Source organism: Nerophis ophidion, linkage group LG02 (assembly GCF_033978795.1).
Source record: "Nerophis ophidion isolate RoL-2023_Sa linkage group LG02, RoL_Noph_v1.0, whole genome shotgun sequence".
Classification (NCBI taxonomy): domain Eukaryota; kingdom Metazoa; phylum Chordata; class Actinopteri; order Syngnathiformes; family Syngnathidae; genus Nerophis; species Nerophis ophidion.
Window position 1 is genome coordinate 22,381,145 of NC_084612.1, and position 16,906 is coordinate 22,398,050.

Genomic DNA, 16,906 nt, shown 5'->3' on the forward strand with positions numbered 1-16,906 from the left:
TGTACTTAGAGACTCTTAACTTCTGTCCCTTGATGTCCTTCGCGAAAAAGTCTAGCTGCAGCGGGCATGATGTCACACTTTGGGGCGGCATAGCTCAGTTGGTAGAGCGGCCGTGCCAGCAACTTGAGGGTTGCAGGTTCGATTCCCGCTTCCGTCAACCTAGTCACTACCGTTGTGTCCTTGGGCAAGACACTTTACCCACCTGCTCCCAGTGCCACCCACACTGGTTTAAATGTAACTTAGATATTGGGTTTCACTATGTAAAGCGCTTTGAGTCACTAGAGAAAAGCGCTATATAAATATAATTCACTTCACTTCACTTGCTTGGCGCTGTTGCTCCAGTAGTCTAGTTGGACATTCTTTTCTTAAAAGTTCCCACAGTCCTCTTTATATTAGCACACCTTGTAGATGGCTGTCCGCGCGGGTATATCTGTAATATATATAAAAATTATGTTCACATCGCAGACATGCTGACAACGCTCCAGACTGTCACAATGGCGTGCGTTTTGTTTACGTCCAGTTTCGGTAATGTGGGTTTCGGTGACCAAAGTGTGAATGTTTTAACTTTATGTGGTTTGGATTTGATGTCAGTTTTTCTTATGGTCGCAAACACACCGTCCGCGCCTGAAAGGTAATTGGGGGAAATTATATATATATATATATATATATATATATATATAATTTTTTTTTTTTTTTTTCAAAGCCGTGGCGGTTTGCCATGTTCAATTATATCAAGGGGAAACCCTGGATGATGATATCATCTATTATCAGCTACTGACTGTCTCACCCCCAGTAATCAAAATGTCTCTGTAATGTATTTTGTTTACACTTACTTAACAAGCATGTCCTGTAGAGCGCTAAAAATGTTAACATTTTCAATCGAAAGTATCAAATAGTTCCTGTTTATTATGAATATTGTTTATGCTTGAATGAAATTGGAAATAATTCTCGAAAGGCAGGTGATGTAGTCAGCAAGAAATATATACATACCAGATAAAAGAGGCGGGACAATTAGGATGTTATCGACTTTCTTCTAAATCAAATTTTAACTGAAAGCTTCATTACCCTAGATCTTCATATAGGCTTACAATCCATAAAATGGCTCCTTTATTTTGAAAATTGCTTTCTCCATGCTGCATTTTTTACAACTTTGGACATACAGTACTGTAGTAGAGTTTTTTTTCTTCTCTGATTTATTGTGACAGCTGAGAACACATCAAAAGTTAACCATTTGTCTTTTTCAGACTTTGTAATATGTGAGTTTTTCCCGGTGAGTCACTCCAACATTGTCGATTTCCAGATTAAGGACGTCCAGTGAAAACTCTCTAGACCAGGGGTGTCAAACTCATTTTAGATCGGGGGCCACATGGAGAAAAATCTACTCCCAAGTAAAATCCCTGCACGATAACTTAAAAATAAAGACACCTTCAGATTGTTTTCTGTGTTTAAAAGTAGAAGAAGCAAATTCTGAAAATGTACAAATCATAATGTTGTTGTTTTTTTACACTTACATGTGGCGGTTATTTATATATTCTGAATGAATGATGTGATAACGTTCATCAGTCAACTCAATGATGTTCATTTTCAATATATCAAGATAAAAAAAAAATCTAAATCAAATTACAGTATGCCATGTATGTGTGGCGCATATTAGTAAAAGTGCTAAAGTTGTTTATATGACAACCCTCAGTGTAACCTGTATGGCTGTTGAACAACTATGCCTTGCAGTCGCTTGTGCGTTGAGTCAGCAGCTGCACACTAGATGTGGCCAGCCGGCACTCAGATAGCATAGTATTAATGCGGACGCTACGAAATGGTCGAGAGGACGTTTAAAGCATTACCATCACGGCACGCCCTCAATATTGATTGTTATCCGGGTGAAAATCTGAGGCTGTTATCCTGGGAATACTTCAGGGAGAGGCAATGAAATTTGGAAAACCTCCCGTTAAAATGGGGGGGTCGGCAAGTATGTAGCTGAGCCACAACAGAGTGATCCAAGAGCCGCATGCGGCTCCGGAGCCACGCGTTGCCGGCCCCTGATCTACAGAGATACAAAGAATTGCTATTGCAACATCCAGTAGACACATGTAGAAGAGCTGTTTCTTTCATTCAAAAATTTCAGGTAAATTTGTATACTTAGCAAACTCATCCCGGGGGCCGGATAAAACCTGTTCGGGCCTAATCCGGCCCGCTGGCCTTACCTTTGACGCCCCTGCTCAAGAGACAAAAAGCAGATATTCAAGGACACAGCCTTGAGGAACGCCACAAAACACATTCTACAGAGGCACTATAGAGAGCCGACTGACCAACAGCATCTCTGTCTGGACTCGAGCCTGCAGTGCCTCAGACTAAAAGTCTCTGCAGACAGTGTTGAGAACGGCGGAAAAGATCACCAGGACTCCTCTTCCTCCTATTCGGGAAATCACAAAAAGCCATTGCCTGACCAGGGCTCAGAAAATCTGCAGAGACTCCTCCCACCCCCACCAAGGGCTGTTTTCACTACTGGACTCTAGAAAGAAGTTCTACAGCCTCCGTAGCAGAACCTCCAGGTACTGTAACAGCTTCTTCCCTCAGGCCATAAGACTCTTGAATGCATCATAATTATCCCCTCAATTCTCCCGAAAAACGGATTAACTCGCTGGAATATAAAGACAATATAACATACATCCATAAACGTGGATGCAAATGAAAAAGAGCAATATATTTATCTGTACAGTAATCTATTTATAGCTGCACCTTATTGCTCTTTTATCCTGCACTACAAGGAGCTAATACAACAAAATTCCGTTTTTATCTGTACTGTAGAGTTCAAATTTGAATGACAATAAAAGGAAGACTAAGTGTAAGTCTAAATCTAAGTGTAAAAACTGGCAAACTGGAATCCTAAACGGCTGATTTTACTCAAAACAGACTGAATCAAAGTATGTGAAATGACTTTTATAGCGGATAATCCATGTGTCATGTTTTTTTTTTCTTCTCTCTGCCATCTTTAAAAACCATACAAATAAACTGTAGTAGTGCATTTGTGTGGTTGTACAGATCCAGGCCCTGTACGGCGGAGCTGCTGGGTGATAGATAAAGTAGGGCAGGGGTAATGATGAGGCATCATCGATGTAAATGATACTCTGGGAGGCCTGCTGCGAGGTGTGGTGGGGCTGCGAGCAGGTGAGAGACACCGGTGCTGGTGAGAGATGAGAGCAGGTGAGAGGGCGGCTGGGAGGATGGCGCTGGATGGATGGAGGAAGGGATGGAGAGTGGGAATAGGGATGATGAAGCGGGATGGGGGTAGAGAAACAGAGGTGTTGGGGGTGGTGATGTATGTGGGCCTGTCAGAAAGTGGTTGGGGAAGATGCAGTGTGCTCCTCACACAGGGGAAGCACAAAAAAAACACCCACTCAACCACACGCATGCATTTGGCTTCCTTCCCACAGCCACCCACCCACAGCCTCTCCCTGGGCCGGCCTGGATGGAGAGGCTGACTAATAACCCAAAGGTTGGTGGGTTGATCCTAGCCGCAGACAGGGGTGTTTTCTGGCAGCTTGAGGGTGGTGGTATTACTTCGAAAGTTCTCACGAGCAATGCCCTTGAATAAGACACCATGTCCCATGATGCACTGCGGGGGGGCTCTAACACCTTTGACAACATGTTAATGTATTACAGAGCGTGTGTACAGTATGTATTAGCAGAAGGGATGCAAAGATACCAATATTACCAAATGTGTCACGTTCATAAATTTGAACACAAAGGTCACATACCTTATCGACCTTATCAAACCCTATGGCGTCCATGACTGTAATGAAATTAAGACAAGAAAAATAAATCAAGGTGTAGGTGAGTTTAAAGGCCTACTGAAATGAGATTTTCTTATTTAAACGGGGATAGCAGGTCCATTCTATGTGTCATACTTGATCATTTCGCGATATTGCCATATTTTTGCTGAAAGGATTTAGTAGAGAACATCGACGATAAAGTTCGCAACTTTTGGTGCTGATAAAAAAGCCTTGCCTGTACCGGAAGTCGCAGACGATGACGTCACCGGTGTGAGGGCTCCTCACGTCCTCACATTGTTTATAATGGGAGCCTCCAGCAGCAAGAGCTATTCGGACCGAGAAAACGACAATTTTCCCATTATTTTGAGTGAGGATGAAAGATTTGTGGATGATGATACTGATAGCGAAGGACTAGAAAAAATAAAATAAAATAAATAAAGTTGAAAAAAAAAAGGCGATTGCATTGGGACGGTTTTCAGATGTTTTTAGACACATTTACTAGGATAATTCTGGGAAATCCATTATCTTTCTATTGTGTTACTAGTGTTTTAGTGAGATTAAATAGTACCTGAAGTCGGAGGGATTTGTCCACGGGTGTCTTGACGCCAGTCTCTGAGGGAAGTTGGCGGCAGCTGCATGGACGGCGCAAGCTCTGCTGATCTCCGGTAAGAGGCGACTTTTTACCACAATTTTCTCACCGAAACCTGCCGGTTGACAGGTGGTCGGGAACGATGTTCGCTTGACCGCTCTGATCCATTATAAAGCTTCACCTCCGGGAATTTTAAACAAGGAATCACTATGTGTTTGTGTGGCTAAGGGCTAAAGCTTGCCATCTCCATCTTTCTACTTTGACTCCTCCATTATTAATTGAACAAATTGCAAAAGATTCAGCAACACATATGTCCAGAATACTGTTTGATTGCGCAATGAAAAGAGACGACTTTTAGGCGCAAATGGTGCTGCGCTAATATGTCCTATACAGTCCGTGACATCACGCGCACGCGTCATCATTCCGCGACGTTTTCAACAATAAACTCTGCGGGAAATTTAAAATTGTAATTTAGTAAAGTAAACCGGCCGTATTGGCATGTGTTGCAATGTTAATATTTCATCATTGATATATATAAACTATCAGACTGCGTGGTCGGTAGTAGTGGGTTTCAGTAGGCCTTTAATGCAAGTTTATGACTCATTTGTGTTTACAGAGTCTGAAAAGGAAAACTGTAATCAAAATATATCTTAGTTAAATCTTAATAAACTAAGCTTTCCAAACACCTCTTTGCACACAGGCTATCAAAACGAGAAAAGCTTAAATGTAGACGATGACTCAAGTCTCATTTTAAAAAACTTAAAAGGGTGATATTAAGATATGTAATCTTCATTTAAAACAAGTAATTGTGGTCTACATAACCTGTAATGGGGGTGCTTTGGTCCAAATTTTGCATACATTTTGCTGTTAATTTTTTTTTCGTTTTGATGGTCTCCTGAAAACTAACAATTTTATGTTCGCTCTTATTTACGTACAAAGACTTCCTCCAAGCCTTGCCCCCTCCAGCTGAGTCGAGGTGGGGGAAATAATCGTTTTTTAGATGCATCACAATTTGGACATGGGCGATTGTATAAGCGATTAGTAAACATCATTTAATCATTATTTATTTATTGTAAAACTAATGCAGACAGTTCTACAATTTGTCTAACTGCCGCGAGCCACCTCACAGAGAGATCCGACCAGCTCCTTTATTTTAGGGAATTGATGTTCCAGTTTTGCACACATTTCCATTAATTTCATAAATGTAATGGGAATTAATTAAAATGTTTCTTCATACAAATGCTTTGTTAAAAGTTGCAAGTGATGAATGCTTATAAGTCAAATGAAAACAAATGTAAAAGTGCATTAATAAACAAATCAAAAATTCATCAATAAACAATTCTTAATCGACTGGTAGCTCCAGAATCGTAATATAAACACACTTCAGCACTTAGCACAAAGAAAAGTTTTTATGTCTCAGTCTGGGGGGTGAAAATATGGAACAGCCTTAGTGATGAGCTCAAACGCTGTTCAAACATTGAGCATTTTAAGAAATTGTACACATCTAATATTTTGGTTTGGTATAGTGATGGCTTATTTGGAATATGAGTACGAATTACTTAAGTGACTTACTTATGATGATATATTGAGAATTGTCAGCAAATTGTCCGGGAAAATTGAGTTATGTGGATCCAGATGAATGTGATAAAATGTGGCTCAGAAAAAAATGGAGTAACTATGTAAAAAAGGGGGTGATTCAAAACGTTTATACTCTTCCCATTACCCTTTTGAGATATGTTTAATTTAATTTAATTGTATTTTATTTTCTTAATTCAAGTTTCTTTTGTTTTTTGTAAAATATTTAATATTGCCATTGAGCACAAGACTGTTCACTGGAGATATGTACCGTATTTTTCAGACTATAAGTCGCATTTTTTTTCATAGTTTGGCCGGAGGTGCGACATATACTCAGGAGCGACTTATGTGTGAAATTATTAACACATTACCGTAAAATATCAAATAATATTATTTAGCTCATTCACGTAAGAGAGTAGACATATAAGATTTCAGGGGCTTTATCGATTAAGAGTGACAAATTGTTTGGTAAACGTATAGCATGTTCTATATGTTATAGTTATTTGAATGACTCTTACCATTATATGTTACATTAACTTACCAGGCACCTTCTCAGTTGGTTATTTGGTCATACCAAAGACTATAAAAATGGGACCCATTACTTCCCTGCTTGGCACTCAGCATTAAGGGTTTGAATTGGGGGTTAAATCAACATAAATGATTCCTGGGCGCGGCACCACTGCTGCCCACTGCTCCCCTCACCTCCCAGGGGGTGATCAAGGGTGATGGGTCAAATGCAGAGAATAATTGTGCCACATCTCGTATGTGTGTGACAATTATTGGTACTTTAACTTTAACTTTTAACTTTATTTATGCGTCATATAACATACACTTATTCAGCCTGTTGTTCACTATTCTTTATTTATTTTAAATTGGCTTTCAAATGTCTATTCTTGGTGTTGGGTTTTGTCAAAAAAATTTCCCCCAAAAATGTGACTTATAGTCCAGTGCAACTTATACATGTTTTTTTTCTTCTTTATTATGCATTTCCGACGGGTGCGACTTATACTCCGGAGCGGCTTATACTCCGAGAAACACGGTATGTATAGTATGTACGACATGATGTGGAGCTGACTATGACATACTCAATCAACAACAACTACAAATAGTCAACATCAAATTGTGAGGTACCAAAAAGAGTCCCACCTCTACAGCTGACTGCAAACTTGTCTGAGCTTCACCAGCTATGTCTGTAGTTTTAACGTTAGGCTTTTTACTTTTTATTACGAATGGCAACAGTGGAGGATTTTCGCAACAAACTGTACAAAAACGAGCCATAACGAGAGGAAAACAAAGAAGAACAAACTTCAGAGTCAATGAGATCTCAATAGTTAGTTTATCAGCTATGTCTTTCAACATCCTTCATTGCTATAAAGCTAAAATCATGTAGGCTTTGTGGTATTATAATGTTTGTCTCCCAATTTGTTATGTGCATTCATGCAGGAATATTGCATTATAAGTAGTTTGTTTATCTCTCATCTACATGTAGTCCGGTTAAGCCATCCATCCATCCATTCATTTTCTACCGCTTGTCCCTTTTGGGGTTGCGGGGGGTCTCTGGAGCCTATCTCAGCTGCATTCGGGCGCAAGGTGGGGTACACCCTGGACAAGTCGCCACCTCATCACATGGCCAACACAGATAGACAGACAACATTCACACACTAGAGCCAATTTAGTGTTGCCAATCAACTTATCCCCAGGTGCATGTTTTTGGAGGTGGGAAGAAGCTGGAATACCCGGAGGGAACCCACGCAGTCACGGTGAGAACATGCCAATTCCACACAGAACGATCCCGAGCCCGGGATTGAACTCAGGACTACTCAGGACCTTCATAATGTGAGGCAGATGCACAAACCCCCCCTTCCACTGTGCTGCCCCCGGTTAAGCCTGTTAAGGGTTTTACTGGGGAAGGAGACAGCACAGCAACGGGATGTCAAGTTCAATAGATTTATTGAAACTTTGATGATTGTGTGGAGTGTGTATGCTACTATGTGTTTGCATGAATGACTATGTGTTGAATTATCATATGTAAATACTGTGAGGGTTGTTGAGGTGCATGTTGCAATAAATGACTATAAATAATTTAATTTGTCTATAAAATTGTTTTATCTATGCCTCTGCATAACATTGTAAGCTTATTAACATTAAAATAATCTACACACCGGTCTTTCCTCGTCTCTCCCACCTTGGTTACAGTACAGCCAAGTGCTACATACGATTCATCATATTTTGATACGGCAAAAAAAGCATGTTCCCCTTGGTCATGCGTAAGCCCCTTGGCATCGCACTGCTAATGCTTTTATAATCAGGTTACATATTGTACTAATAGTTGTCGAGCGCAGTGCAGACAAAAAAAACTGTTTAATGTAATACAAAACGCTAACAAACGATATACTGTATGCTAAACCCTAACTCTTTAACCACATGCACCAGTGTCCAGGATACTACATGCTAATGTATCATTACAAATTGTCATATAATTACTTTTGTTAGCCTTACTGGTTCACATATTAATTGTTAGAATTGTAGATTTGGGTAAATCCATTTGTATATTTACCATCGCAGCAAAGCCGATCTGTGAGCCAAGCTCAGAGCTTCATGTCCACCTGCAGTCTAGCTGCCCCACGCCCGAGTAGGTAAATTCTTATGAAACTTTAAAAAAGATAAGTAAACCCATTTCTTTTTTTATGACGCTGGATGTTGGAATTGTGACCTCTGCTGGTTAATACAACCAAATAACAGAGCATTTTAGCTTATCTGTCTCATCGTGGACATAAGACTTGACTGGAAACCTCTATGCATATCCACTGAGGAAACAAATTAACTACATCACAGTAATTTTTGGAACAATAAAAAAATGCTTGTTGAATATTTATAATCCTCCATGGTTCTAATTCAAATTTTCAGCACTTAAAACAGGTGCAAACATAAAAGAAAAGTGGATTTTGAATAAATATGAACCCCTTTAATGGTTACACTAATGTAAAAATAACCATGACAGAATAAAGTTGTTACAGCAATCACAGTTAGTGTCATACAATAAGTGGATAAACACACCATAGGAATTTATCAAATAGTTTAAAGCAAGGGTGTCAAACGTGGGGCCCGAGGGCCGGATCAGTCCCGCAAACAGGTTTTATCTGGACTGCGGGATGAGTTTGCTAAGTATAAAAATTGACCTGAAAATTGTGAATGAACGAAACCGCTGTTCTAAATGTGTCCACTAGATGTTGCAATAGTAATTAGTTGTATCTTTGTAGATGATGGTACATATGTACAAAATAAACCACATGATGTTATTGCACCAGTCGAGGAGAATTATCAAACTACATAAATAACATCCTGTAATTTGATTTTGATGTCATGTTTTCATCCAGATAGATTGAAATTTAACACCAAGGAGTTGACTGATGGGCAGCACGGTGGAGGAGGGGTTTGTGTGTCTGCCTCACAATACAAAGGTCCTGAGTAGTCCTGGATTCAATCCCAGGCTCGGGATCTTTCTGTGTGGAGTTTGCATGTCCTCCCCGTGACTGCGTGCACGGGTTGCCTCCGGTTACTCCAGCTCCCTCCCACTTCCAAAGACATGCACCTGGGGATAGGTTGATTGGCAACACTAAATGGTCTCTAGTAGAGATGCGCGGATAGGCAATTATATCATCCGCAACTACATCACTAAAGTCATCATCCACCCGCCACCCACCCGAACCAACATTTCATTAAAGCCACACCCGCCCGCCACCCGCCCGTTGTTATATATCTAATATAGACGATGCAAGGCATTAGTGAGGTTAGAAAGTGTAACTCCCTCCAAATAGCACAGACACAATGGCATTCTTGAACTGATTTATTTGAAGGCTTACTTTCCCTTCAAATTCACCGTGAAAACTGTAATAAATAAAGCACGTTACAAACGTAAAAATAATAACATGCACAGCATGTGGATCAAACATTTTGCCAAGTAAAATACCAAGAAATGACAAATACCTCGTTGGCCATACCCGGAAGTAGCTTCCTTACATCCGTCGACAGACCAAACGAGACACTTCAAAATAAAAGTATGCCCACATACTGTTTCAAAGAGTGCTGCTCGTTTTTCGTATGTGGGTAACAACATTTAACTATTTATAAATGGTTGATTTCTATAGGCTAGTAAGGTAAAGTGTTGTACCTGACAAGTTTGGGCTATCTTGCTTCTGCAGCCTTCATCAGAGGTGTCACGTGATGTTAGCGTGACGTTGTCTGTGACGTGATATATGGATTGTACCGTCAAGAGTTGTCAGGTACAACACTTTACCTACTAGCCTGTATAAATCAACCATTTATAAATACACGTCAGTAGGCTAAATGAACTTCTTCAACATAACATTTAACTATGTATAATGTAGCGGCTGGCTACGGGGTGTTAGCCAATGACTTTGGCGGGGGGCGGGACTTCCGGGAGAGATAGGGAAGTGACGTAATCGACAGGAAGTGAGAGTTTGAGTTGTCCCGGGAAAAGCGATATAGAGACATGAGAGCTGTTGTGTGGTTGTATTACATCTTGTGCAATAAAGACAAGACAAACGAAGAAGTTTTATGAGCCAACATTCCTGGGATTATTACAATATATATTTCCGAATTGGTTCAACCGCCACCCGCCCGAATCTATTTAAAATCTATTTTTTCGTCATGTCACCCGCCCGACCCGCGGTTTATCCGCGGACTCCGTGGTTGTGACCGCAAATCGCGCATCTCTAGTCTCTAGTGGGTGAATGTGAGTGTGAATGTTGTCTATCTGTGTTGGCCCTGCAATGAGGTGGCGACTTGTCCAGGGTGTACCCCCCGCTTCCGCTCGATTGCAGCTGAGAGATGCACCAGCGGCCCCGGGACCCCAAAAGGAATAAGAGGTAGAAAATGGATGGATGGATAGAGTTGATTAATGAACATTATCACATAATTTATTCAGAACATTTGAATAACGACAAATGAAGATAGAATACTATTATCCGCAACATGTAAGTATAAAAAAGAAAAAAAAAACATTGTGATTTGTATAATTTTAGAATGTGCTTTTTCTATTTCTAAACAAAGAAAACAGTCTGAAGTTGTCTTTATTTGTAAGTTATGGTGCCGTGATTTTACCAGTCCTGCCCACTTGGGAGTAGATTGTTCTCCATGTGGCCTCCCATCTAAAATGAGTTTGACACCCCTGGTTTAAAGGCTAAGTTTTCTTGTGCACTGCATGTATGTGAATGTTTATCTAAATAAATGTTCACACTCAGTGTGTGTATGTGTGTGTGTGTGCTACTGTGCTGGCATTTGGAATCGCAGAGCAGAGTAATCCATTCTCTCCACAAGTATGGAGAGATGCTGTTGTCCTGCCGCGTTTCACACGCACACACACAACACAGGAACACACTGAAACGCACAAGCAGTTGTCATGCTGTGTTACATGGAGCCGTGATCACATTACCCAGCACTGGACCCTACCTGCACACACACACACACACTCAGGCAATATAAGAAGCAATGGCTCATCTGATGGGCAGACTTCCACACACACACACACACACACAACCACACACTCACTCCTGCTGACAAGCTCTTCCACGCTATATTAATCTGGTTTACAGTCTTATCTTAGAAAAGAGCACACCTAAACAGCAAAACTCATTCACACACAATAACTAACTACATTTGGATCGGGAGGAGCAATGATGTGTAAACAAGCAAACACACACACACACACACGCACACACACACTCAAACACATAGGTTAAACTAGAAACAGAAGGTGGTTAGCGGAAGACAGTTGGCATTTGAAAAAACATCACATTAGCCATAGTGAGGGCTACTACTTCAGCCACCTACTAGGAGAGAAATATGATCAAAAATAAAATGTATATTTTAATCCAACAAAAATCCCAGTGTCCTTTCTGCCTCACAGAGGTCAGTCTTCTGCTTCTTCTATGAATTTCTGTACCTTTCGCAAATCCACTACTCAGTCGAAAAAGGAAGTTCAAACTCTATCAATGCAATGTGTCAGTATCTACTTGGCTCATCATGGCTCTACTCTAGGGGTGTCAAACATACGGCTCGCAAACTGGTTTTATCCGACCCGTGGTAGGAGTTTGCTACGTATAAAAATTACGTGAAATTGTACAATCAAAGAAACAGAGGTATTGAATGTGTCCACTGGATGTCACAATAGCAATTATTTGTATCTTAATAGATGATGTTACATAAGTACAAAATAAACCACATGATGTTAGTACAAACCCTGTTTCCATATGAGTTGGGAAATTGTGTTAGATGTAAATATAAACGGAATACAATGATTTGCAAATCCTTTTCAACCCATATTCAGTTAGATGTACTACAAATATAACATATTTGATGTTCAAACTCATAAACTTTATTTTTCTTTGCAAATAATTGACTTAGAATTTCATGGCTGCAACACGTGCCAATGTAGTTGGGAAAGGGCATGTTCACCACTGTGTTACATCACCTTTTCTTTTAACAACACTCAATAAATGTTTGAGAACTGAGGAAAGTAATTGTTGGAGTTTTGACAGTGGAATTCTTTTCCATTCTTGTTTTATGTAGAGCTTCAGTCATTCAACAGTCCGGTGTCATCGCTGTCGTATTTTACGCTTCATAATGCGCCACACATTTTCGATGGGAGACAGGTCTGGACTGCAGGCAGGCTAGGAAAGTACCCACACTCTTTTACTACGAAACAACACTGTTGTAACACGTGGCTTGGCATTGTCTTGCTGAAATAATCAGGGGCGTCCATGATAACGTTGCTTGGATGACAACATATGTTGCTCCAAAACCTGTATGGACCATTCAGCATTAATGGTGCCTTCACAGATGTGTAAGTTACCCATTCCTTGGGCACTAATACACCCCCATACCATCACAGATGCTGGCTTTTGAATTTTGCGCCTATAACAATCCGGATGGTTATTTTCCTCTTTGTTCCGGAGGACACCACGTCCACGGTTTCTAAATATAACTTGAAATGTGGACTTGTCAGACCACAGAACACCTTTCCACTTTGCATCAGTCAAACTTAGATGAGCTTGGGCCCAGCGAAGCTAGCGGCGTTCCTTGGTGTTGTTGATAAATGGGTTTTGCTTTGCATAACAGAGTTTGAACTTGCACTTACATATGTAGCAACCAACTGTAGTTACTGGCAGTGGTTGTATTAAGTGTTCCTGAGCCCATGTGGTGATATCCTTTACACACTGATGTCGGTTTTTGATGCAGTACCGCCTGAGGGATCAACGGTCCGTAATATCATCGCTTACGTGCAGTGATTTCTCCAAATTCTCTAAAACCTTTTGATGATTTTACGGACCGTAGATGGTAAAATCCCTAAATTCCTTGCAATAGCTCGTTGAGAAATGTTGTTCTGAAACTTTTCGACAATTTGCTTACAAATCAGTGACCCTCGCCCCATCTTTGTTTGTGAATTACTTAACATTTCATGGAAGCTGCGTTTCTACCCAATCATGGCACCCACCTCTTCCCAATTAGCCTGCACACATGTGGGATGTTCCAAATAAGTGTTTGATGAGAATTTCTCAACTTTATCAGTATTTATTGCCACCCTTCCCAACTTCTTTGGTACGTGTTGCTGGCATCAAATTCTAAAGTAAATGATCATTTGCAAAAAAAAAAAGATGTTAATCAGTTTGAACATCAAATATGTTGTCTTTGTAGCATATTCAACCGAATATGGGTTGAAAATGATTTGCAAATCATTGTATTCTGTTTATATTTACATCTAACACAATTTCCCAAATCATATGGAAACGGGGTTTGTACATCAGTCGAGGAAAATAATCAAATTACATGAATAACATAATGTAATTTCCATCCATCCATCCATTTTGTACCGCTTATTCCCTTTGGGGTCGCGGGGAGATACTGTAATTTGATTTGGATATATATTTTTTTCCTAATAGATTGAAAATCAACACCAATGAGTTGACTGATGAACATTATCACATAATTTATTCAGAAAATATAAATAACGACTAATAAAGGTAGAATACTCTTAAGCGCAACATGTAAGGGTAAAAAAAACAACAACATTATGATTTGTACAATTTCAGAATTTGCTCATTCTATTTTTAAACAAAGAAAATAATCTAAAGTTGTCTTTATTTTTAAGTTATCAAGCCGTGATTTTACCAGTCCATCCCACTTGGGAATCAATTTTTCTCTAAAAGGAGTTTGACACCCCTGCTCTTGTAAAAGTGTGTGTATGTTGTTGTTGGCAGTGTCACGATGTGATGGTAAATAATAAATGATAAATAAGTGATAAATGGGCTGTACTTGTATAGCGCTTTTCTACCTTCAAGGTACTCAAAGCGCTTTGACAATACTTCCACATTTACCCATTCATACACACATTCACTAACTAATGGAAGGAGCTGCCATGCAAGGCGCTAACCAGCACCCATCAGAAGCAGGGGTGAAGTGTCTTGCTCAGGACACAACGGACGTGACGAGGTTGGTACTAGGTTGGGATTGAACCAGGGACCCTTGGGTTACGCACAGCCACTCTCCCACTGCGCCACGCCAGTGCCTCTTCCTATTGGATATCAAGTTCATTTTAGTGCGCTGCTGCTTGTTGCTTTCACTTTTAAAAATATATTTCTTGTAATGAACTTGCTGAACTTATGACGCCGTCTTGTTGTTGACATAAATAAAACCACATCCGTGCCACGTTAACGGCATTGTAATGGACCTAGAAGTAATTCATTAGATTATTCAGTACTAGTAAAAGTAACCGTGTTACTAATGCTGTTATTAAATAACACTGTTATTACGAACACTGGGGGACGGCGTGGCGCTGTTGAGAGAGTGGCTGTGCAAGCAGCCTGAGGGTTCCTGGTTCAATTCCCACCTTCTACCATCCTAGTCACGTTCGCTGTGAACTTGAGCAAGATATTTCACCCTTGCTCCTGATGGGTCGTGGTTAGCGCCTTGTATGGCAGCTCCCGCCGTCAGTGTGTGAATGTGTGTGTGAATGGGTGAATGTGAAAGTAGTGTCAAAGCACTTTGAGTTCCTTAAAAAAAGGTAGAGAAGAGCTATACAAGTATAACACATTTACCATTTACCATTTATTGCTGGTCAGACAGGGTTGCAGGTGTGCTGGAAGTATACCAATGGGTGACATTATCTACTATTTGTCGTTCAATGGTCAAATGGCTTCATGCGTTAGTCACATTTGAGGATACGCAGCTAGAAATGACCAAAACAAACAGACATGCCAACGTTGGTGTACCTTAGCTCTAGACATTGTAGTTGCAATGTAGTCTCCAGTTTGCTGCTGTGTATTTTTTTCTTTCTGTCCTCAGTTTCCTATAGAATGAAGGTGAAGAGGAGAGACTCGAAAGTCTCTTCCATTTTTTATATTGTCTGATGTTATATTGTGGTGTTTTTCACAGTTTCTCAGGAGACAGGTAGGGATGGGGCTGATCCCATCCAGGAGTGGTAACGGGTTTCGATACAGGATCCCACCTGCCGACCAGTGCCGTTTTGTAGGAGGGTAAGGTAATGACGATTCTAAGGGCCCACAGTCCGCTCAGGCCCACACATAGGCAATGAATGGGGTAGAGGGGCCCACACTGATATTGTTTCAGGGGGCCCAGAATTCCTTGCAACTGCCCTCGCTGCCAACATTTACGATTCACGAGCTACGTCTGTGTTTTAATGCTTTGCATTCCCTGCCTGCTGCTAAGATAGCTTGTGTTATGGATTTCAGAAACTTACAATTGAGACTCGAAATAATCCAACACAACTCTGTCTCGGAATACATTTCACAGTTTGCAGCCAGTAGGGAGTTTCTGTGTTAGGACGGACGCTACCCAACTATTCATTACAACATGTCCACACAGCAAACTAACCCCGTAATTCCGATGCGGAATGTCTCCATGCTACGTTGTCCGTCAATACCTAACAGCAACAGTTTTGCCGTGCAAAACAACCACTTATTTTTTTTTCATTTGTAGCAAGGTTAGGGGACCAACCCCTTAAGCCAGCTATCACACAAACTTCTAATTCAACTCTTGCTAACCATTACTGTGCTTCTTCCGCCTTCGTATCAGGTCAGAGTTCATACAGGCCCCCAAAATAGCTGCCCAGGGCTATGCCTATAATATGATTATTTGAAGTTCGCCTTGCTAGAAAAAGTATCTTCTCATCCATCGTGTCAACAAAGTGAAATATCGTCTGAAAAACTTTGACCAGTTGATGTTAGGTCCATCCCCATCCATTAAGTTCATCCCCATCCATTACAAAGTTTTTAAGGTGTAATATATGATCCCTATTTTATTTTGAAAATAAAACAAGATGTTTTATTTTGTGTCTGTGCATGACTTCCTGTCCTGCACTAGCTGATTTTTGTTGACTGGATTTGTTGGATTTGTTGACTAAATCTCTGTGTATATAATAAAATAAATATTGCTTGATTTGAATGTACGCAATGTTGATTGTAGGTGCCAATAACCGCAATACTGTGACGATTGGGATCAACGTTGTGTTTATTAATACAGAACCGAATTGGTGAGTAAAGTATTTGTGTTGATAATTTTGGCTAGCAGATGTATCATGGTTTACGTAGGTAGGTTAGCCATACTGCTTACATAGTTACGGTGTTAGAATAATCATGAATATATATTATCACAAAACTTTATTGTGCTTAAAGTCTGTTGCTATAGTTATTAGCTATTGTGCTCAAGTTAGACTTTTGTATCTGTGCAAGGACAAAACTTTTTGTCTGAGGGGTGGCATCAGCCGCAGATGTTATCTTTGTTTTAGCCCACTAACAGTCAAGGAATTCAAGGACCTCAACGAATATAAAACGACAGCATGCAGACGAAGCAGTGACAAGGCGAAATTACAAGGCCGCTAACAGCCAAGGACTTCAATGACCTCAACGCAGATAAGACGACAGCTCGCAGACGA